Here is a 21711-nt window from a genome sequence, read left to right as displayed (position 1 = left end):
ATGGTGACCTGAGCCGAAGTCGGACGCTCAACCGACTGCGCCACCCAGGCGCCCCTGTTTGTATTATTTTTATACATTTATGCAAGATTATTTGTAGAATGGCTTTCTAGAAGTAGAATTTCTGGGTCGAAGGTATGGGTGTTTAATTGTTTCATAGGTTGTTGCCAAATTGTGTTCTAAAAAAGGGGATGACTACATTTTTACCAACAGTGCATCAAAGTGCCTGTCTTCCCACATCCTCATCAATACTGGGTATTGTGAAGGTAAACTTTTTCCCTACTCTGAGAGAGTATTTTAATTTGCATTTATTTTATTATTATTGAATCATGTTTATTGAACACATTTCTCTATGAATTTTTTGTTCATATATTTTGTCCATTTTTCTGATTTTTTCTTACAAATTTGTAAGAGCTTTGTTATATTATGGTAATTTATTATAATTATTATTATATTATAGGTATTGAAAATATTTTCCCTCAATTTTTTTGTTTCTTGCATTGTTGTGCTGTTCTTTTGTGTCTTATAGAGATGTAAAATATGTATGCATTAAAATTTATTGGTGTTTTTCCTTTATGGCTTCTGGATTTTCTGTTATGCTTAGAAAAAACTCCTTCAATCCATGATTTGAAAAGCTTTTAGTATTCCTCTAATTACTTTCATGGTGTCATTAAAACAAATCATAAAATATCTGACATATACAAAAGAGTAAACATAACCTATAATGTGGGTTATAGAGAAAATAAACTTTTAAATTCAAGCTAACGAATAGAGGCTCAATAGAGGCTTACAGAATCCTGAAGACCATGGTAAGGTCTCTCTCTACACCCAATGTGGGGTGTGAACTCATGACCCTGAGACCAAGAGTTGCATGCTTAGGGTGCCTGGGTGGCTGTGTTGGTTAAGTGTCCGAGTCTTGATTTCGGCTCAGGTCATGATCTCATGGTTTATGAGTTTGAATCCCATGTTGGGCTCTGGGCTGACAGTGTACAGCCTGCTTTGGATTCGCACGCTCTCTCTCTCTCTCTCTCTCTCAAAATACATAAATAAAATTAAAAAAAAAAAGGAATAACATAAATCTAGCTAAAACATTTTTTTCAGCATTTTTTTTCTTATATAGTTATCTGGTTGTCCCAACATCACTTATTAAATAATCCCTCTTTCTCCTGGCTTCTTTTATTTATTTTTTTAAGTTTATTTATTTTGAGAGCAAGAGAGAGAAAGAGAGAGAGAGTGAGCACATTCACAGTTGGGGTAGGGGCTGAGGGAGGGAGAGGGAGAGAGAGAATCCCAAGCAGGCTCCTCACTGGCAGCGTGAACCCCGATTTGGGGCTTGAACTTCCCAACCATGAGAGCATGACCTGAGACCAAACCAAGAGTTGGAAGTTTAACCGACTGAGCCACCTAGGCACTCCTCTCCCAGCTTCTTTGAAATAATGGTTTATGTTTCTGATGTGACCTCTGCATACAAAATAAAATCACTTCTACCTCTAGTAAGATACACAAAATAACTAACAAAAATCCTTCTTGATATTTTCAAATTCAATAACCAAAAGTAATCCCCATTTTCTAAAGCTTGCTGAAAAGAGATTTATTTAGGAAATGCATTCTAATTTCATAGCGGGGAAAAAAAAAACCCACTAGATATTTGACCTCTTTCACCTTGACCATGTTATTTAACTTCTTCAAGCCCCAGTTTCTTGACCTTTAAAATGGAGATAATAATACACTTCATGGGCTGTTGTCAGGACTAAGTGGACCAAGGAATACAACATGCTTTGCATGGTGCTTGGGATGTAGTAAGCTTTCAATCAATGGTTTAATAGTTTTCCTTATTAAGATGTATTGTTATTACATTATCAGCCTCTCAGGAAGGCTGTACTCTCCAGCTTTACGGCTGGACCACAATTCTTGCATGAGATTTTGCAGTTAAAGAGACCTAGTTTGCTAATTTTATGGCGCGATAGCATAATGTTATGCTTTGTAACAATGTGAAATCTCGAGACTCCTAAATCTACATGTTTTAAAAGTAGGCTCTATGTCCAACATAGGGCGTAAACTCACAACCCTGAGAGTAAGACTGGCATGCCCCTACTGACTGGGCCAGCCAGGGGCCCCTTAATCTATGGTTTTTAATTTTTTTTTTAATTTTTTAACGTTTATTTATTTTTGAGACAGGGAGAGACAGAGCATGAACGAGGGAGAGTCAGAGAGAGAGGGAGACACAGAATCCGAAACAGGCTCCAGGCTCTGAGCTGTCAGCACAGAGCCTGACGAGGGGATCGAACTCACGGACCGCGAGATCACGACCTGGGCCGAAGTCAGCCGCTTAACCGACCGAGCCATCCAGGCGCCCCGATCTACGTTTTTTTAAATAAATGAAGTGATGGCAAGCCCTAATACTACAATAAACGTGGTTTCCTGATCATGAGAGGGTCTCTCCTCTCCGCTGAATGGTAGTGTAGGATTCACAGGCATCTTCTGAAAACCTGTGGTCCATTTGCCCACCACAGGGCTGAACCTTTATAGAAAGAGTGCTCTTGTAAATGTAGATTTTGATGGAAACTGAAGCCATCTAATACCCTTTACTCCTCATTATTTCCAAACTGATGTCGAACAGTTCCATCCATATCTAGGATGTCCAGAGCCTTTTACTGAAATTTATTATGCTGTAAAATTCGGTTCTCACATTATTAGATATATAATGAGCTACTAACTACTCTTCCCATTTCATAGCTGCAGGAATTGCAGCAAGACAGGGTTTTTCCTGCTGGAAGTTACTCAGAAAGGTAACGGCACAGACCTATTTGTTTTTAGCTCTCTTGGGTCACAGTCCAATAATATCTGCTAGTCCAAATTATTCTTAAAAGAAACTGCTGGATGTGGAAATTATAATCTGAATAGATATTCCAAAGAGAAAATTATCACTTTATTTGAAATAGATGAGCGAATTATTTTGCATGTGTTCTATCCCTTAATTATTCTATTATATACAGATCTGAACTCCTTCAGGGAGAGTGTATGGTATAAGGACACCAATAGCATTTACAGTATATTAACCAACCAACAATAGGTTGATGATTCGCCCTGGATTCATGCCAGGGTGTGTGAAAGAACTCAATAAACATGATATGCATTTCAAAAACTGCTAGTCATAATTAAAATTTCCAAACCCCTCATTCCTATAAATTATATTAACTAGAATATGAACATTTGGCCTGCCCCTCTCTCCCCTTACAGCACCGTAGACCCCGTGATTACCAGCCTTTCGGGAAGTGGGACAGAATACTATGCTTCTCAAAGAAAAAAAGGTGGTATTTGGATTTTTTGTGTGTGAAACTTACGGCATAGGGTTGTGCACACTGCTCTCTGTCTAAAATTCCCTCTGCGACTGGGGTTCTAGTCCCTTTATTCCTTGATGAGACTTTCCACGCTTTTCATCTTTGCTATATTCTTTTCAAAGAAGCAGCGCGATCTGAGAATTTCGTTTTACTCTTTCTTAATCTTCTGCCACAGACTTATTTTGAAAACGTTCCTTCTCATCGGAATTTCGAAAGGGTCCTTAAAGAGAATCACTGCAACCCGCTCCGTGTCCCCCGCCCCCCACCCCCTCCCCCCCGGCCCCGGGATAGGAGTCCGCGTCTGAAGTGGCTGAAAAGGCAAATTGTGACCCTGATAATAACGAGAGCAACGGGACCCTGGGCGGTCGGCCCGGGGGACCTGCCCGCAGCGCGCCGCGACCCCGGCAGCGCACAAAGACGCGCCCGGGTGGGGGGCCCAGCCCACCGCCAGGCCGCCGCCCGGAGCGCGCGCTCGAGCCCGTGCCCTGGCGTCGGCACAGCACAGCGCGGCCGCTCCCCTCCTTCTCTTCTGCTCTTTTTATTAGAAAGGAAAAAAAAAAGGAGAGAGGGAGAGAGGGAGAGAGGGAGAGAGGGAGAGAGAGAGAGAGACAGAGACAGAGACAGAGATAGAACGCAAGAAGTCCCGCCCCTCCGCCCGCCCTCCGCTTTCCATTGGCCCGGCCTCCGCGCGCGTCACTTCCGGATGCGCCAATGGCGAGGCGCGATACTGCGAGGTGGGCCGGGCCCGAGCGCGGAGTGGGCGGCGGGTCGGTGCAGCAGCCCCGCCGCGGCTCGGCCACCATCGCCGAGGCGCCGCTGCTCCCACAGACGCTCGCGAGCCGCCCCCCGCGCTCCCAGCCTCCTCTTCCTCCCGCACGCCCGAGACGCTCGCCCGACTCGGGTCTCGCCCCCGCCTCCGCCTCCCCGGTGCTCTCCCCTCGCTCGCCTCCCACCTTGTCTCTGCCTCATTTTCTCTCCTAGTTGAGGAAAAAAAAAATCACCATCATCCTCAGGGAGCCCCTCGCCCTCAGAAAAACAAAACCAGACATGATCCTGGGCTCCCGCTCCTGAAGGACCGGCCGAGCGAGGAGCAGGGAGCTAGTGGAGACCGCCCCCGAGGTCACGGGAGGGAAGCCCCTGCAGCCCCCGGCCCTGTCCCCGCGGCCGGCCCCCTCCTCGGCCCGAGCCCGGCGGCCCCCAGCCCCGCGGGCCTCCCGCCCCGTCCCCCACTTTCCCGGGAGCCGGCCGAACACACCTCCATTGATGGTGTAGCGCATCCGGGGAAGGTAAGTGTCCAAGTTGCCGGCGCGTGGCGGCCACCTTCTCTCCTGGCCCCTCGTCCTGGGCACGGACATGGGGTGGCAGGGGGCCGGCGTGGACGCCCGGGTCCGCCGGGAGCCGGGAAGGGCAGGCCGGCGTGCGAGCCGCGCGCGCCCGGTGGTGGTGGTGGTGGTGGGGGGGGGCGGGCATAAAGGGCCGGGGACTTCTTCGGCCCTGTGCGGGCTAGGTCACTGTCCCACTCGCCTGCTGACCCCTGTTCTCTCTCTGCTGCTTATTCATGCTCTTGTTTGACTTGTCTGAGGTTAAACTGTTTCATGTGACTGAATTATTGGCCGAACTGGGGGTGGGGGGTAGTGGGGGAAAGGAAAGGAAGTCAAAGACCCACAGTGTACATTTCTTGAATGTTTGTGGATTTGGGGGTCTTGGGGGAGGACTTTTCTTAAAGTATCATTTTCCCATTAGGGAGAGATTCCTTCTTTGTGTTCTGAATCTCCAGTTCTCTGTTCTGTGTGATTACTAACCCAAAATCACTTGGAGCAGAATAGGATTCTTACTACCATGTTCGAGTTTTGCTCTGTGAAAGAGAGTGGCTTCTATTTTTATTTTTATTTTTATTTTTATTTTTATTTTTATTTTTATTTTGTTAAGGTTTTGGAAAGGAAGAGAGGTAGTTTTACATAGATTGTGAGTGTGTGTGTGTGTGCGCGCGCGTGTGTGTGCCTGTGTGTGCGCGGGGAGGGGGAAAGTATTGCAGGTTTCCTTTGAAACTGGTTGCTTGAGAAGTTGTTGAAAGGAAAACAAAATGATTCATTGTTGAATTGTCATTTTCCTCTGCCTCTTTTCCAAGGTTTGCTTACAATTTTTTTCTGGATTACAGACTTCAAACATTGATTTAAGCAAAATGTGTCCTTGAGAAACTGGGTGCTTTAAATGTTTCAGTATGTGTTACTATTTTAAGGGACATTTAGAAAGTAGTTTTGTATGAATCCTGAAATAGCTTTCCCCAAAGCAAATTTTTTAAACCCAGAAAAGATAACTAGTAAAAGGGAAAGTTGGCGAATTGCAAAAAAACATTTTCGTGGAACACAAATGAATGCATCCTATGTTTAGATAAGAAACAGTTTTGATAATTGCTTTCCATTTAAAGAGAGACCTTTTTGTCTGGTGTGCACTGGTTTCTTTAGTCTCAGTCTGTTGGGGGAGGGGAGACAGGATGGATCTATACAATAATAAAATCATCTTTGGGTAGCGATTTCCTTCCATGGATTTGCTTGCTGAGTTAATTCCCCCGTAAATCATAAACCAGTTTTGATTTTGATGGCCTGCATGGAGAGCTGGCTTCCAGCTCTCCCTGTTGTTGTTGAGGTCGAAGGGAAAAGAGGCAGAGGCAGAGGCAGACACACACACACACACACACACACACACACACACAATACCAGGCTGAGGGCTCATTGTTCTTCCATACACACATTCATTCTCTCTCTCCCATATTTGGGACTAGGTTTGCACAGACAAACACAGCTCTTTTTGGGAGAGAGGAGAGAAGATGGGGGAAGGGTGGACGCTTTTCTTTTTCAGCTTTCTTTCACCCATCTCATGTCTGGCCTTTTTTTGCAACCTTGTAAGAGGCAGAAGAGTATATTAGAAACTAAAGGACACTCTCAAACATGTTCAGAGACTCCTCTTCTCCACCTGCCTTCTTTCCTTTGCAGTTCTAGTTTCTGCCGCTCTTTCTTTTTTGTGTATGTAAAGATAAAATTCCTCTTTCTACGTCGCGGCCTTATAGTCTGCTTTCCTATTCCTCATTGCCCCTGACTTTGGTGAGGACAGTGATTTGCTCCGTTGACTCTTATTGTAGTGAATATGACCAGGGTCTTTTCTAGGTAGCAGTGGTGGATTGTTTCAGTTAAGATGACGAAAATTGTATTTGAGTGTCTGTGTGTTTTGACATATTAGTGGCCTCATGGTTGATAATCAGGTATGCCGGCTATGGAACTGTCATGTTTGGTTTTGTTTTGTAAATAGGGGTTATCAAAGAAGATCTGGTTTTTTCTTTGTGCGGAAGTGGGGGAGTGGTGTAGAGAGGCTTCCCTGAATACTGGACAAGGAATAGGATGACAGAGTCCACCTGGGTTAAAACCAGCTCTGGGCCAAGGATGGAGGTTGGTGTGAATACTGTGGGTTGCAGAATAGCACCTTCTACTGGTTAATTGCTTCCAAGGATCTTGACGAAGAGAACGGGGGAGGGGAGTAACGGCTGAGGCCTAATGATTTTCTTTTGAACGCAATTGTAGTGCCTTCCTGCAAATGCCACTTCCCTGAGCTGCTGATACAGATGCCCTTTGACTGGTACTGGTGCGTTGAGGCTTTATGTGTTATTGGCTGAGTTATGACAATTTGTTCTATTATCATCAGTATTTACACATAGTGACTTCTAAGGACCCTTTTGAATTGATACTCTGATGAGAAATATAGTTTGTCTTGGAATATTAAACAAAATTTAAAGGGATTTATTTGGGTTCTTGGTGTTGGAAACTGTATATACACTAGCAGTCTTTAAAAAGTTTTCAGTATCTGGGCTCCTGGGTGGCTCAGTCGGTTGGGCGTCCTGACTTCGGCTCAGGTCATGATCTCCCGTGGGTTCAAGTCCCGCGTTGGGCTCTGTGCTCACAGCTTGGAGCCTGGAGCCTACTTTGGATTCTCTCTCTCTCTCTCTCTCTCTCTCTCTCTCTCTCTCTGCTCCTCCCCCGCTTGTGCTCTGTCTCTGTCTCTCTCAAAGATAAATAAAACATTAAAAAAAAAGTTTTCAGTATTATTAGTAAAAAATCAAAAAGACCTGCTCTATAGAAAAGAAAAATCCTTGCACTGGACCCAGGGGTTTTCTTCTGGGATTAAATGCAGTTGTGGGGTGAGATGGGGGGGAGAGGAACTCACTGAAATCAGCAGTTTTGCAGATGTCATAGTGTTGTGTTGCAATAATGTTGTTTTCAATTGTCGTATAAACAGATAAAATTAAGTCTGATAGGACGACTTATTCTATGAAATAGATTAAAAAAAAAAAAAACACAGACGAGAAAATGTGAAATGAGCATGTGCACAGATTGACACAGAAGGCCAAATTCCTGCTTAAAGACTTCTAATCCGAGGTGTAGTTTCAGAGATAATTTGTTTGATAAATGCCTGGAAGGATTTTTTAAACAATTTTTTTTTAAAATTTTTTTTTCAACGTTTTTATTTATTTTTGGGACAGAGAGAGACAGAGCATGAATGGGGGAGGGTCAGAGAGAGAGGGAGACACAGAATTGGAAACAGGCTCCAGGCTCCGAGCCATCAGCCCAGAGCCCGACGCGGGGCTCGAACTCACATACCATGAGATTGTGACCTGAGCTGAAGTCGGATGCTTAACCGACTGAGCCACCCAGGCGCCCCGGAAGGATTTTTATTATCACACATCCTACCCCATCTCAATTGTTTTAATGTAGTGAATTGCTAGAGAGAGAGGTTTGCAGAGGCAAGGGCGACAGCATAGAATAAACATCTTCTGTTCCAGACTGGCTGCTCTAAGGAATGTGATTTCTGATCCACTTTGCTTTCACAACTTAGAGTGTAACCCCTAAAGTTGTATATCTTTTACAGTGAAGTGTGAACAGTTCAAATGTATTATTTATTCAGTAGGAATAGAGTCTGGTCATTTCAATCCATTATATTCTCTGCCAGTGTTTTGTTGCAAGGTGACTAGAGTAATTCACAACAAAAAGGTTCACAACAAAAAGGTAGTTCAAATCAAGAAATAAATGTGCCAGAAATAAATTGTACAAGAAACAAATTGTACTTTTTCAATTTTGGCCTGGTGGTCAGTCAAAACATTTTAAAAAAGTGGCGCGGTAATTACTGTCAGGTCCTGCAACAATTATATGTACTATTGAACAGAAACATGCCAGGTGCCTTAAACACACACACACACGAATATGACCTATGCCCTTCTAAAACCAGTGCCTGTTGAAGATTATTATGGATTTAATAAGCATTCATTACTTTTATTATTTAAAAAAGTTTTTTTTTTATGTTTATTTATTTTTGAGAGGGACAGAGTGTGAGCAGGGGAGGGGCAGAGAGAGAGGGAGACACAGAATCCGAAGCAGGCTCCAGGCTCCGAGCTGTCAGCAGCACAGAGCCCGACGCGGGGCTCAAACCCACAAACTGTGAGATCGTGACCTGAGCCAAAGTCAGACACTTAACTGACTGAGCCACCCAGGCGCCCCGACTCATTACTTTTAAAATTAGTTTTGGGGCGCCTGGGTGGCTCAGTCGGTTAAGCGTCCGACTTCAGCTCAGGTCACGATCTCACAGTCCGTGAGTTCGAGCCCCGCGTCAGGCTCTGGGCTGATGGCTCAGAGCCTGGAGCCTGTTTCCGATTCTGTGTCTCCCTCTCTCTCTGCCCCTCCCCCGTTCATGCTCCGTCTCTGTCTCAAAAATAAAAAAATAAACGTTAAAAAAAAAATTTAAAATTAGTTTTGAATCTTTAACATCTTGCTCAAATCTCAGTAATCAAACATTCAAGTAGTAAAATAAGTTGTGTATACTGAATTCTTCTGGGAATGCTGTGCTTTCCTACTAACTGCTTTTGGCAGCTTCTTTTGCAGTTGATTTAAAGGCTAAGATAGCAGAAAATTCAGATGTTTAGAGTCATTAGTGTAACATAGCTGTGAACTTCGTTACACACACATACACACCCTGAAACATTACACTATTGTTTTACATATTCACTTTCTGATAACACTGTGCTCTAGCTGATCATAGAGTTTTTCAACAACTAGGAATTCCTCTTGAATCATATTTAAGTGATTGTTAATTATTAGTAGTATCTTGGTGATTATTCCAAATTTGTAGCTTGCTTGTCCTGTTTAAGTGTGATTTTGGTGTGCCTGTTGGCTTGTGCTTGGTTTCTTGTCTGACTGTTCAGTGTTTTTTAAAATAGTGAGGAAAAATGAGCATTTATGTATTAGGAAATGGTTAATATTGCTTAAGCCATTTTAGTGAACATTTGACCACAAATAACTCAGACATGCTCAAATACTAAATATATTTACTAGGGGGTGCCTGGGTGGCTCAGTCGATCGAGCGTGTGACTTCGGCTCAGGTCATGATCTTGCATTTCGTGAGTTCAAGCCCCGTGTCCGGCTCTGTGCTGACAGCTCAGAGCCTGGAACCTGCTTCGGATTCTGTGTCTCCTTCTCTCTGCCCCTTCCCTGCTCATGCTCTGTCTCTATCTCTCAAAAATGGATAAATGTTAAAAAAAAAAAAAAAATATATATATATATATATTTACTAGAATGAGGTTTTGGTTGGAATTGTGATTTGCATAATTAACCTGTGATATATAAATAATATATTACGTACAGTAAGTAATGTAAGATATGCCATGTGTCTGTATATTAGGTAACTAGGTCAGATAGGACTGCTAATGTAATAGGTTTTTTTGTAAAGTGACCCATTTGTGTTAGTGTAAAATTGTTTTCATTTGGTAAACTTTACCAGTGTGTCAACAACTGTAAGCAGTATAATTAATTGTGAAATGTTTCCTTAAGTGGTTACGTTACAAAATGAAAAGTCTTCTAATTCATAGACCACTTGGTATTTGAAGAATCCTCACAGCTTGTTTTGTCTTGGGCTTTGGCATCGGAAGTTGAAGTTACTGGCCATGCCCTAATTAAAACTGGTAATACTTGTGATTTGTAAGGGTTTTGGTTAGGCTTATTTGGTTGTAAGGAACAAAAAATCTTCCAAGTCATTTCACGTATGGGAGAAAAGAGGAACAGAAACGGACACCTAGAGAGTCAGGCTTCACAGAAGAACAAGAAGCCCAGGTTCCGATGGGCCTCATGGATGCTGGAATACTGTTAGGGATAAGGATGCTGCCTAGCTTTAGCGACCAGATTACCTTGTTGCCTCCTCAGCAGGAAGGGTTTGTTGAGCCATACCCTAGTGCCTGGGCTGTGTATGGTTGTGCAGGCTATGTGTAGCATAAGGACACCACTCTAAAGGGGACAGTATTTACTTTGTGGGCCTGTACTAATCTGAAAGAGAGCTTTGAGCAAGCCTGGCCTTGCAGCATCTCGAGACAGAGTCTTGGAACAGCGGGGGAGAGCCCTTCATACAAACACCTATTCTAGCGCACTTGGACACACACATACTCAGCCAGGTGCTGTGAGTATGCACGTATACATTCATTCACACCTATACATGTTTATCAGGCTCCCAGAGGTCTGATTCCTGACCCTGTTGCTTCTGGGGGTGGGGGGCAGGGTAGGTAGACTGTTGGTAGCCCTTTGTTGCTTGTGGGGTGAATGTACTTCGGGGGTAGTGTGAGCAGGTGAGAATGTGGGCATGTGTCTGCATGTATGAATTCAGACCAGCTGCCTGGGGAGGCTCTCGAAACCCTTTTCCTCCCTAGGTAGAATCTGGTTGCACTGGGGAGGTGTACCACACTACAAAAGTTTTACTTGATTCCGATGAGATGCAAAGGCTCCCGCCACTGATTTAAAAGATGTTTGGTATATGAAAACATTCTTCAGGTGGATTTAAACTGGATGCGCCTTATTAAACCCAGTGTTGATGTTCCCTTGCTCATCAGTCCTCTTTCCCTCCCTTCTTTATGTTTCTGTGAGCCTGCTCTCTCTGGTTGGGCCACCACATAAAGTTGTTCAGGTTGGATAGTAATATACTAACTTAACTTTTTTAACTGAAGGAAGGTATTCCGCACAAGACATTAAACAGCCAGGGCTGGCCCACCGAATCCTGTGCTATTCACTCAGCCGTTTTATCTCTGGTTTCTTTGTGTCTTTATGCCTCTGCTTCTGCTTCCACTACTCAGGACTTCTATATTTCATTAACGTTTCTCAAGAGAGAAGATCTGCTAAGACTGTTGGTTAAGGGTTTGGAGCCAGACCGCTTCTTAAGCTACCTACCAGCCCCCCAGATGGCAGGCTGCTCACCTGTTCAAGCCAGCTCTCATTGAGGTACACAGTAGGAGCTGAGGGAATGGGAGGTATTCGGAGCCAAGGCCTGTGGAAGGGAATTTTTTCTACTGTTATATCCTCTCATATTTTTCCCGTCTTTATTTTCCCTGACATCTGGTATGGCTGTTGTTGCTTTTGATAGCTTATCCAACAGTTTATGTTGCTTTAAGACACTAAATAGTCATAAATGGTAGTCATTTAAAATCTCTTTTTTAGGTGAGATCATTTTATTACATATGTCTTGTTACATTTTTCCTGTGAATCTACCTACCTACCTGGTCTATCTTCCTGCCTACCCAAGTCCTTGTTTCCCAAACTATATTCATGGCATACTAATATGCTGCAAGTATTTTAAGTGTTCTGAGGTCAAGTAAATTTATAATACACATTATTGATACCTTAAAGGCTCAGAAATATCCTATAGTTTACAGAGGTTTTTTTTTTTTTTCTTGTTTGTTTGTTTAGTTTGTTGGTTTTCTTTGCTTCCCCAAAGAATACTTATGGGCTTCTTATGGAAACTAATATTCTAAAGAACGATTTGAGAAACACATGTAAAATTAATCCTTTCTCAATCAGGTGGCTTGCACTTTTCTCCTTAATAATGAAGAAGTAATTTCTGGGTGATACTGTTATATAACTTTGCTGCTCTGTACTGTTTCTGTTCAAGCAAGCTTTGCATTCCGGTACTTCCAAGGGTACAAAATGACTGCTTTTTCCACTTTATACATAACGTCATTCTGGAGGTTTTTTTTTTTTTTTTTAATGTAATCTTTCCACTCAGCGTGGGGATTGAACTCATGACCCTCCAGATCAAGAGTCACATGCTCTACTGACAGAGCCAGCCAGGTGCCCATTCTGGAGTTAAGATTGTTGTATCTATAATTTCTTATTCCAGCTTTAAGTCAGATCAGTCAAATTAGTATTTTCTTTTTCACCCCACTCCACTAGTTCTGCTCTCATTTAGGGTTTAATCACTTCTTTTTTGGACACCTGTAGTATGTAAGCACTGGCAAGAATCTTTCAGCAAATATTAAAAAAATATCCCAAGTACTTGACTGTGTAGTTTTTTGAGGTAAGCCTTATAGGCATGTAAAGATGAATAGAACAGCCTTCTAGAAATTACTGTCTGTACTGGCTGTATACACATAACTGTAGAAGATAAACATAAGTGTTTTAGAGACACAAAACGCCATGGGGTTGTATTAGTTATGTACTGCTGCATAAAAAATTACCTCAAGACTTGGTGACAAACACGGTAAATATGATCTTATAGTTTCTGTGGTCATTTGTTTGGGAGGGGCTTAGCTGGGTGGTTCTGGCTTCAGGTCTCTCTTGAGGTTGCAGTCAAGGTGTCAGCCGGGGCTGTGGTCATCTGAAGGCTTGACTGGGGCTGGAAGGTCTGCTTCCAGATGGCTCACTCAGTTGGCTGTGGGCAGAAGGCCTCATTTGCTTGCCACATGGACCTCTCTGTGTGGTTACCTGAGTGACCTCATGACATTGCATTTGGCTTCCCCCAGAAGGAGCGATCAGAGAAAGAGAGAGAGAGAGAGAGAGAGAGAGAGAGAGAGAGAGAGAGAGGGGAAGCAAAGAGGAATCTTTAATGCCTTTTCTGATCTACTCTCAGAAGTCATGCACCATCACCTCCATCATATTCTGTTAGTTAAAATCAAGTCACCAAGTCCAGCCCATGTGCAAAGGGAAGGGAGTTTAGCTCCACCTCTTGAAGGGAGGAGCATCAAAGAGTTTGTAGATTTATTTAGAAACCACTGCAGGGGTTCAAAGGAGAGAAATCTAGAAAATTTAAAAAATGTTTTCCCCTTTGATTATCTTCAAGCAATGCTTTACTTTAACTAGAGAATAGTTGCTGGTTCTTAGAGGAGAGTGGCGTGACCATAACCTCATGTTATTCATCTTCTACTCTTGTTAAGGTATCACTTATTCCTTACCCTCTTCCTGTTGTTCTTACATCAGATTTAATCTCTTTCAAATTTTTTTTTAGTATCTATTTTTGAGAGAAAGAGCACAAATTGGGGAGGGGCAGAGAGAGAATGAAACACAGAATCCCGAAGCAGGCTCCAGGTTCTGAGCTGTCAGCACAGAGTCTAATGCGGGGCTCGAACTCACAGGCTGCGAGATCACAACCTAAGCCGAAGTCGGACAGTTAACCAACTGAGCCACCCTTGCGTCCCAGATTTAATCTAAATTAAAACTGTGGTTAGGACACCTGCCTTGGAATTTTTTTGGTTTGGCCACTCTGATTTCCTACCAGTTAAGTACCTTTTCTTCAATTCTATACTTCCTCCTCATTTTATCACTTCATTTTGGGGGGAGGGGGGCTCCATTGAGGCATTTAGTTGCCTGTATGTGTTACATTCCGAGAAAAAGAATCCAGGATTTTCGCTCCTGTGTGTTTTTGTCTTATTTCTGCAAGGCCCGTGTTGCCAGCTGAGGTTCTCAGTTCATTGAAACCAAACTCATGGGACAGGAGCAGGTTATTCTGCCATTTTTTTCTAGATCTTTGAGTTGCACATCAAAGCTGGGGCTGATCATCCACATGTGTTTAACCTGCCTGTGAGGTTCACAGTAGTTTTCCCGGATCTGTGAACATCAGTGATTTCAAATTCACCAATGTAACCATGCTTCATCATTATAGTTAGAAACTGGATGATGGGGGCACCTGGGTGCTCAGTCAGTTAAGCGTCTGACTCTTGATTTCAGCTCAGGTCATGATCTCAGGGTTGTGAGATCAAGCCCTGTGTCGGGCTCTGTGCTGAGCGTGGGGCCTACTTAAGATTCTCTCTCTCCTTCTATCTCTGCCCCTCTCCTGCTTGTGCACACTCTCTCTCTTAAAAAAAAAAAAAAAAGACATAAACAAACCAGTGACTTTGGAGCATGGCCTAATAACATGGTATTTGCCTCTCTTTTTGGCATTGGTGACACTCTTGAGAGCATGAGCCAGGACATTCATGTGCAGCATTATGGCAGCATTGAAAGATGGTGGAAAGAGACTCTTATCTTGTGTTAATATTTATTACTTGCATTTGTATCTTAGTATTAATTATGTCTTTTTCATTAGATTGAAAACCCCTTGAAGTCAGAAAGTTTTCCTGTAACTACACCAGTGTGTATGCTCACATGTGGAATTAAATGTATTCTAAAAGACACAGTTAATTGTATCTAAGATGTTATCAGTAGTAAGATGCCATTATTTCATGTATGGCTAAGAATGAAAAAAATGCTAACAATTTAACTGTTACAGTTAAGTTTAACTGTAGGACCTGCCTCAGTTCCAGTGCTGTACAAATGGAAAACATCATGCATCTTGAAATCATTAAACGATGGTCATATATTTAGGCCATCATTCTTTTCACAGCTTTATATCCTGGAAAACATTCTTTAAGATAGATCTTAAAGCAGATTATTTTTTCTCATAGGAACAGTGTGATAGGTGGTGTTCTTGTGTAAACATTTAGCATGAAAAACATACATATGACCAAGAGTACAATAAAAACAGATGCTACCGTAAACCTATAGTCATTATAGTTGAATTATGATCCAGTTCCCATAGAGTAGGTATAACTGTTATATATTTTGATTTGTAATATGCTGTATTTTTTGTATATATAACATACAAAAATATTTAGCACCCTACTGCATCATTAGTTTGGCCTAAAATGTCAACTTATTTTTTTTTTAAGATTTTATTTTTTATGTAATCTCCACCTGCAATGTGGGGCTCAAACTCATGACCTCAAGATCGAGAGTCTCATGTTCTACCGGTTGAACAAGCCAGATGCCGCTAAAGTGTCAACTTTTATATATTTAATATTTAAATATTGCTGTTTCTCATGATTCTGTTCAATTTCTCCCTCAGCACTGTTTTCCAGAGTGACCTCGTTCTATCTAGTATGTCCAGTCTGCAAGTTTATAAATCTAGCCCTAATCTCTTTCCTGAGATCCACATCTATGTTGCCCTCGGTCTCCTTGGCTGTCTTTTGGTCTCCCATCCAAGTACTAACCAGGCCCGACCCTGCTTAGCTTCCGAGATCAGACGAGATTGGGCGCGTTTAGGGTGGTATGGCCGTAGACTTGGATGTCTTTTGGGTACTGAGCCTCAAAATTTACCAGTCTGTATTTGATCACTCTTAACCATTATACTATTTATTTTTATTTGAGAGGGAGAGAGAGAGAGACTGTGCAAGCAGGGGAGAGGGGCGGTGGGGGGTGGGGGAGAGATTCTTTTTAAAAAAAAATTTTTTTTTTTCAACGTTTATTTATTTTTGGGACAGAGAGAGACAGAGCATGAACGGGGGAGGGGCAGTGAGAGAGGGAGACACAGAATCAGAAACAGGCTCCAGGCTCTGAGCCATCAGCCCAGAGCCTGACGCGGGGCTCGAACTCACGGACCGCGAGATCGTGACCTGGCTGAAGTCGGCACTTAACCAACTGCGCCACCCAGGCGCCCCGTGGGGAGAGATTCTTAAGCAGGCTCCATGCTCAGCGTGGAACCTGATGTGGGGCTAGGTCACAAGACCCTGGGATCATGACCTGAGCTGAAATCAAGAGTTGGATGCTCAACTGGCAGAACCACCTAGGCACCCCTCATCATATTGTTTAAAAAATAGTTAAGAGAACGATAGACTCAATCCCCAGTCTGCTGCTTAATAACACTATGGCTTTAGGCAAGTTACTTACCTCTCTGGGTCTCGGTTTCCTCATCTGTAAGATGAGAGATAATAGTACTCATCTCACAAGTTTGTTATGAGGACCAAAGTAATTAATACATTTAAGTTGCTTAAAATTTCCCTGGAAAATAGTAAGTACTCAATAAATATTAGCCTTTAAAAATTATTATTACTGTTATCATTGTCATTTAGAAATCTAACTTCCACTGTGTTTGCTTTCTTAGTTATCTGCAATACTCAACAACCAGGAGATACATAGGAGCAGTGGGTCAACTCTAGAGGGTTCAAATGACTTCTGAGTTGCCAACCAAACTTTTATTATTTCTTGGATATAGGAAATGCTGCAGAATTGTACATGATTAAATACCAAGAGAATGACACCATACAGTAATGGTGAGGTTTGGGCTACTAATGAATGATCAGAATATGATAGCTCAGTTGGTTCTCTTCCTTGTGATGTTCCTGAAGGAGATTTACATGAGTAGAGCAATGGCAAGTGGGAAATTTAAAGTATTATTACTAATTGGGTTTTTGGCCAAAATACCCATGTGGAGCTGTCTGATATCCTGGGTTGTAGCCTATTGCTTAAGCTTGAGGCCAAGGCATGGGATCTCCCTTTGTCCTAAATCCCACTGTCTTCCTACTGCTACAGAAAACCCAAACATCAGCCTTTTGAGCGTGTGTGAGAGAAATGAGCATAGAGCAAGATAGTGTGGATCGTCATATATGTGTGTCAGTCATATATGTGTGTCACGTTTAATTGGCATTTAATCCTCAAATCAGTAAATGAGTCCAATCAGTGTTTTGGACTCTGACCCAATCAGATTAGTAGTCCATTCTCTCAGGGAGGTTCAAGAAGGTCGGGGATGGAGAGAGCGAGCGAACGAGGAATCTTGTTGGTCCAGCTTCAGCTCTGTAGCGAGCTGGTTTAATGGCCTGTGAGGAATAACTAAATATGGTTGGCCATCTGTCTAGCAGCCCTACATTATGACTTATTTTTTTTTAGGACATTCTCTGGAAGCTAGGGGGAACTGCAAAGTGTTGTTTAAATTTAAGGATAAGGTTACTCTTTGACAGGAAATTAAGGAGAAATATTATGTGAAAATAAGATTTGCCATTTGGAAAAGTGGTCTACCATTAATGATAGCTCCTATAGCATTTTGGTAATAAGCTGATTTTAATTTTGGTAACAGGAGTATAATCTTTGAGGAATATAATTATATATGATTATGTTAGTAGAGCAGAGCTGAAGCCTAATCATATTATACTCAGTCTGAGACAAGAACATGATAGCAGAAGGGGGATAATTAACTTGGAGGCTGGAAGAGAGGTATCCGGAGTGTTGCCCTCAGATTCTGCAACCTCAGGTACATTGCTGTCTTGTCAACTCTAGGAGGGCACAGGCCGCATCTGCTTTGGTCTCCTCCACATCCTTTGCATCCAGCATGTGAAGAATGTAGCAGACATTCACTCGTCAAGTGAATGATTGGATAATATAATTATATAGTTTATCGAGGTCGATGATGCAGGAGATTTGTCTTAATTTCCTGACCCCAAGGAATATTCTGGAAGCTGTTTTTTTTTGTTGTTGTTGTTTTTTTTTTCAAGTAGGCTCCACCCCCAGTGTGGGGCTTAAACTCATGACCCTGGGATCAAGGGTAGCACGCTCTACTGACTGAACCAGCAAGGTGCCCCAGGAAGCTGATTTTTAGACAGATTCTTTCTTTTTTTGTTTATTTATTTATTTGTTTTGAGAGAGAGAGAGAGAGAGAGACAGAGAGAGAGAGAGAGAGAGAGAGAGAGAGAGAGAGAATATCAAGCAGGCTCTGCACTGTTAGCAGAAAGCCTAACGTGGGGCTCAAGCTCATGAACTGTGAGATTATGACATGAGCTGAAATCAAGTGTCCTACACTTAACCAACTGAGCTACCCAGGTGCCCCTTGGAAACATTCTTTTTTTTTTTTTTTTAAATTATTTTTGAGAGAGAGAGAGAGAGAAAATGCATGTGAGCTCTTGTGAGAAGGGAGGGGCAGAGAGAAAGGGAGACAGAGTATTCAAAACAGGCTCCATGCTTTCAGTGCAGAGCCTGATGTGGGGCTCAAACTCACAAACTGTGAGATCATGACCTGAGCCGAAGTTGGACGCTTAACTGACTGAGCCACTCAGGCGCTCTACACTCTTCAGTATTTTTTATAAGAAAACCATCTGCTGGGGGTCCTGGCTGGCTCAGTTGGTAGAGCATGTGACTCTTGATCTTGGGGTCGTGAGTTTAAGCCCCATGTTGGGTGTAGAGGTTACATAAAAATAAAATGTTTAAAAAAAGGATACCGTCTACTACAGTGAGTTCATTATTCAGTATAGAATTGTCACTAAACTTTTTTTGATCTAATGATGGCTTCAGATTTTTATTGCTAAGTAAATTTTCTAACAAGACGAATTGGATTCTTTGTGATTTGAACATTGTGATTTTTGTAGCATAATCTGCCTTTTCTTTAATGTGATTCATTACTGTAGGAATATTGACTGATATTTCCCAAGTTTTTATACACTAAATGTGATTAAAGACCTCTTGGAAACATTTAATTCCTACCGTTTATAAATTAGAAAAATGTGCCTACATCTTGTTGCTATTATATTGAGAAATGCTATTATGAACACTTTATTAATATTCCTTAAGATATTTAGCTTTACAAAACATCTACATTCCTTTTAAATATTTTATTTGTAATGGCCTAGCACCTTTTTCATAGCATAGTGAGAATTTTAAAGTCTTTACAGAACCCTTTAGCAGTTTTTACACTATGGAAAAACTTGAATAACTTGGTTGGTAGGTATGCTTGAAAGAGTGTGCTTTTCCTGATAGTGAACACCGGCTTTTCCTCCCACAGCTCAGGGTGACTTTATTTTTGCAAGTTAGAGGACAACACAGTTTATTTTTCCATCTGTTGATTGTCATGTTTTATTTGCCCCAGCATGCAAGTACACTGTATGTAATTGTGTAATCATCATAAATGAATTTACTTTGAAATGTTATTTACAAATTATTTTTGTCACCTTAGACCCAAACTTAGGAATGTTGTTATAAAGTTGTTGTGTCTAAGGACTTCTTGAAACCCTGTATAAGAAATTGATCTTAACGGGTGCCTGGCTGGTTCAAGTTGGTGGAGCGTGCCATTCTTGATCTCGGGGTTATAGGTTTGAGCCCCACATTGGGTGTAGAGTTTACTTAAAAGAAGATCTTAAAAAAAAAAAAAGTTGATCATAGTGATTGTCTTTTAAGGAGGCATTCTAGGGCACTGGGGAGGGGGATAGAGAGGGATCTCTCACTGTTTGTTGTATATAACTATTACCTAATTTAAAAAATTGGAAAAACCTGTGCTTTTTATTTTTAGACTCTTGCCATTTTCTTATATGCGTTAGTGAAATACCAGTTTAATTTATGTATGAAATGCGGCATACATAATGACCTAGACACATAGGTGCCCTTGATGAATTTTCTCACTAATAGGAATAAGGCATGTACGCTGTTGAGTACTGGATAGAGGAAAGTGCCTCAAGAGGTGATGGTACTATGGTTTAAGAAGGAGAATTAGCTCTGGCAGGGGGCATTAGGGAAGATGTGGTGTAGGAGGAGGTGTTTAACCTGTGTTTTGAAGGATTGGCAGGATTTGGACATGTGATAAGTAGCTAAGAGGATTTCAGGCAGGAAATTGCATGGAGCAAAGGCACCGAGGCTGGAAAGATGGGAAATGGGGAGTACTTTTGCTGCTTCTATGATGAGGATTATGAAATTGTGTTTCGATTTCCTTTTTTTAAAAAAAAATTCTTTTAAAATGTCCTGTAGCAGATGCAGGCATACGTAGTTCTTTCAACTCAGGTGATTTATATTTGAAGCTGTTATTGGTAGCTGCTCAGACCAAGATGTAAGAGGATTTTGGAGAGGAGTCCTTCGGGCTGATTTCTTGGAGGAAGAACAGACTGGTTTGGCTGGAACCATGAAACACCTGAAAGACAGGTTAGGGTCGTAGCATGGAGAGATTTAACCAGGGGAAGGCTTCATTTGAGAGCCTGATTCATTCAAGTTAAATACAAATTGTAATTGTATAATTAATTTACACTCATTGTAATCACATTTATATAGTTCAAAAAGAGTAATGCGTACTCCCTCAGTATTCTTCTAGACAGTTTTTATGCACACGTAAGCACATGTTACACACTATACATACTGTCGTAAATTTTGCTTCTTTATTTAGTATTTCAAGCACATACTTTTCAAGTCAATACCTGTAATTATACCTCAGGTCTTTTTTTTTTTTTTTTTAAACTGCATAGTGGGATATTGTGTGGATGTACACTTTAATTTCCCATTGATGGACACTTACATTGGTCCTGATTTTTTTTTTTTTTTTTAATCCTTGTTCCTGTACAGTTGTATAGGTATATCTGCAGTGTAAATTCTCGGAAGTGAATAAATAGGTATGTACATTTTTAATTTTGAGAGCTGTTGATAAATTGCACTCCCGGATATGCCGGTGTGCACAAGGAGTATTTTATGGTTTGGTTTCCTTATTTTCTCACCAGCCCTGGATATTATGAAAGTTCTTAATCTGTGCTAATCTGATAAGTGAAAAATGTACAGTATCTTATTTTAATTTGCATTTCTTTGATGATCTTCTTGTATATCAAATTTTAAAGTACACATTTTAAAAAAAGTTTATATTTATTTAAGTATTCTCTTCACCCAACGTTGGGCTCAAACTCATGACCCTGAGATCAAGAGCCCCATGCTTTTCCAATTTGAGCCAGCCAGGTGCCCCTAAAATACACATTTTTGGTCTCTCAGTGATAGAGCCAGGTGGTTTATGTTATATGGAGAACTTCTTTCTAAGTAACATTTACTTGTTTTAAAAATAACAGCTTTATTGAGATATAACTCGCGTTCCATAAAGTTTACCCTTTTAGAGTGTACACTTCGTGGTTTTAGTCATTTATCTTAAAATTGAGTGTCAACCATTTCTTTATTATTTGTAGTAAGTAAAGCTGAACTTGACGTCTTTTCTTTCTTTCCAAGTTCATGAGTATATTAGGCCCAAAATCTGAAATGGCAAACGCAACTTTTCTGGTTATTTTTCCAGTCTGTAGGCCTCTCTTTTGGGGAAGTGCAGTCGTGCTAGTTGGGTTCTGAAATGGAATTACTCATGACAACTGTTTTGGAATCTCAGGGCTGTGGTACTGGATGAGGAGCGATTTCTTTGAAATAACTTGTAGCTGAAACTGATTTCTAACTGCTAGAGGTGACTTTTTCTGGAAATTTTTAAAAATGTGAAATCTGATATGAAAAAAGCTTCTGAGGTAAGAAGATTTTAAAACTCTGGTAATTGTTTAAAA

At 41.6% G+C, this 21711-nt stretch overlaps 1 protein-coding gene across 2 annotated transcripts in view; it reads left to right on the top strand.

Moving 5' to 3' along the window:
• Positions 1-4113: 4113 nt before the first annotated feature.
• Positions 4114-21711, top strand: part of RERE (arginine-glutamic acid dipeptide repeats) — a 424113-nt gene continuing 406515 nt past the window's right edge. For both annotated transcript variants that reach the window (XM_043573708.1, XM_043573701.1), the window contains exon 1: positions 4114-4624. The gene's annotated coding sequence lies outside the window, so the exon portion shown is untranslated. The remainder of the gene's footprint in view (positions 4625-21711) is intronic.

The sequence above is a fragment of the Prionailurus bengalensis genome, chromosome C1 (genome assembly GCF_016509475.1).
Source record: "Prionailurus bengalensis isolate Pbe53 chromosome C1, Fcat_Pben_1.1_paternal_pri, whole genome shotgun sequence".
Taxonomy (NCBI): Eukaryota; Metazoa; Chordata; class Mammalia; order Carnivora; family Felidae; genus Prionailurus; species Prionailurus bengalensis.
The sequence above is the reverse complement of the archived record's forward strand: the minus strand, read 5'-3'. Positions and strand labels throughout refer to the sequence as shown.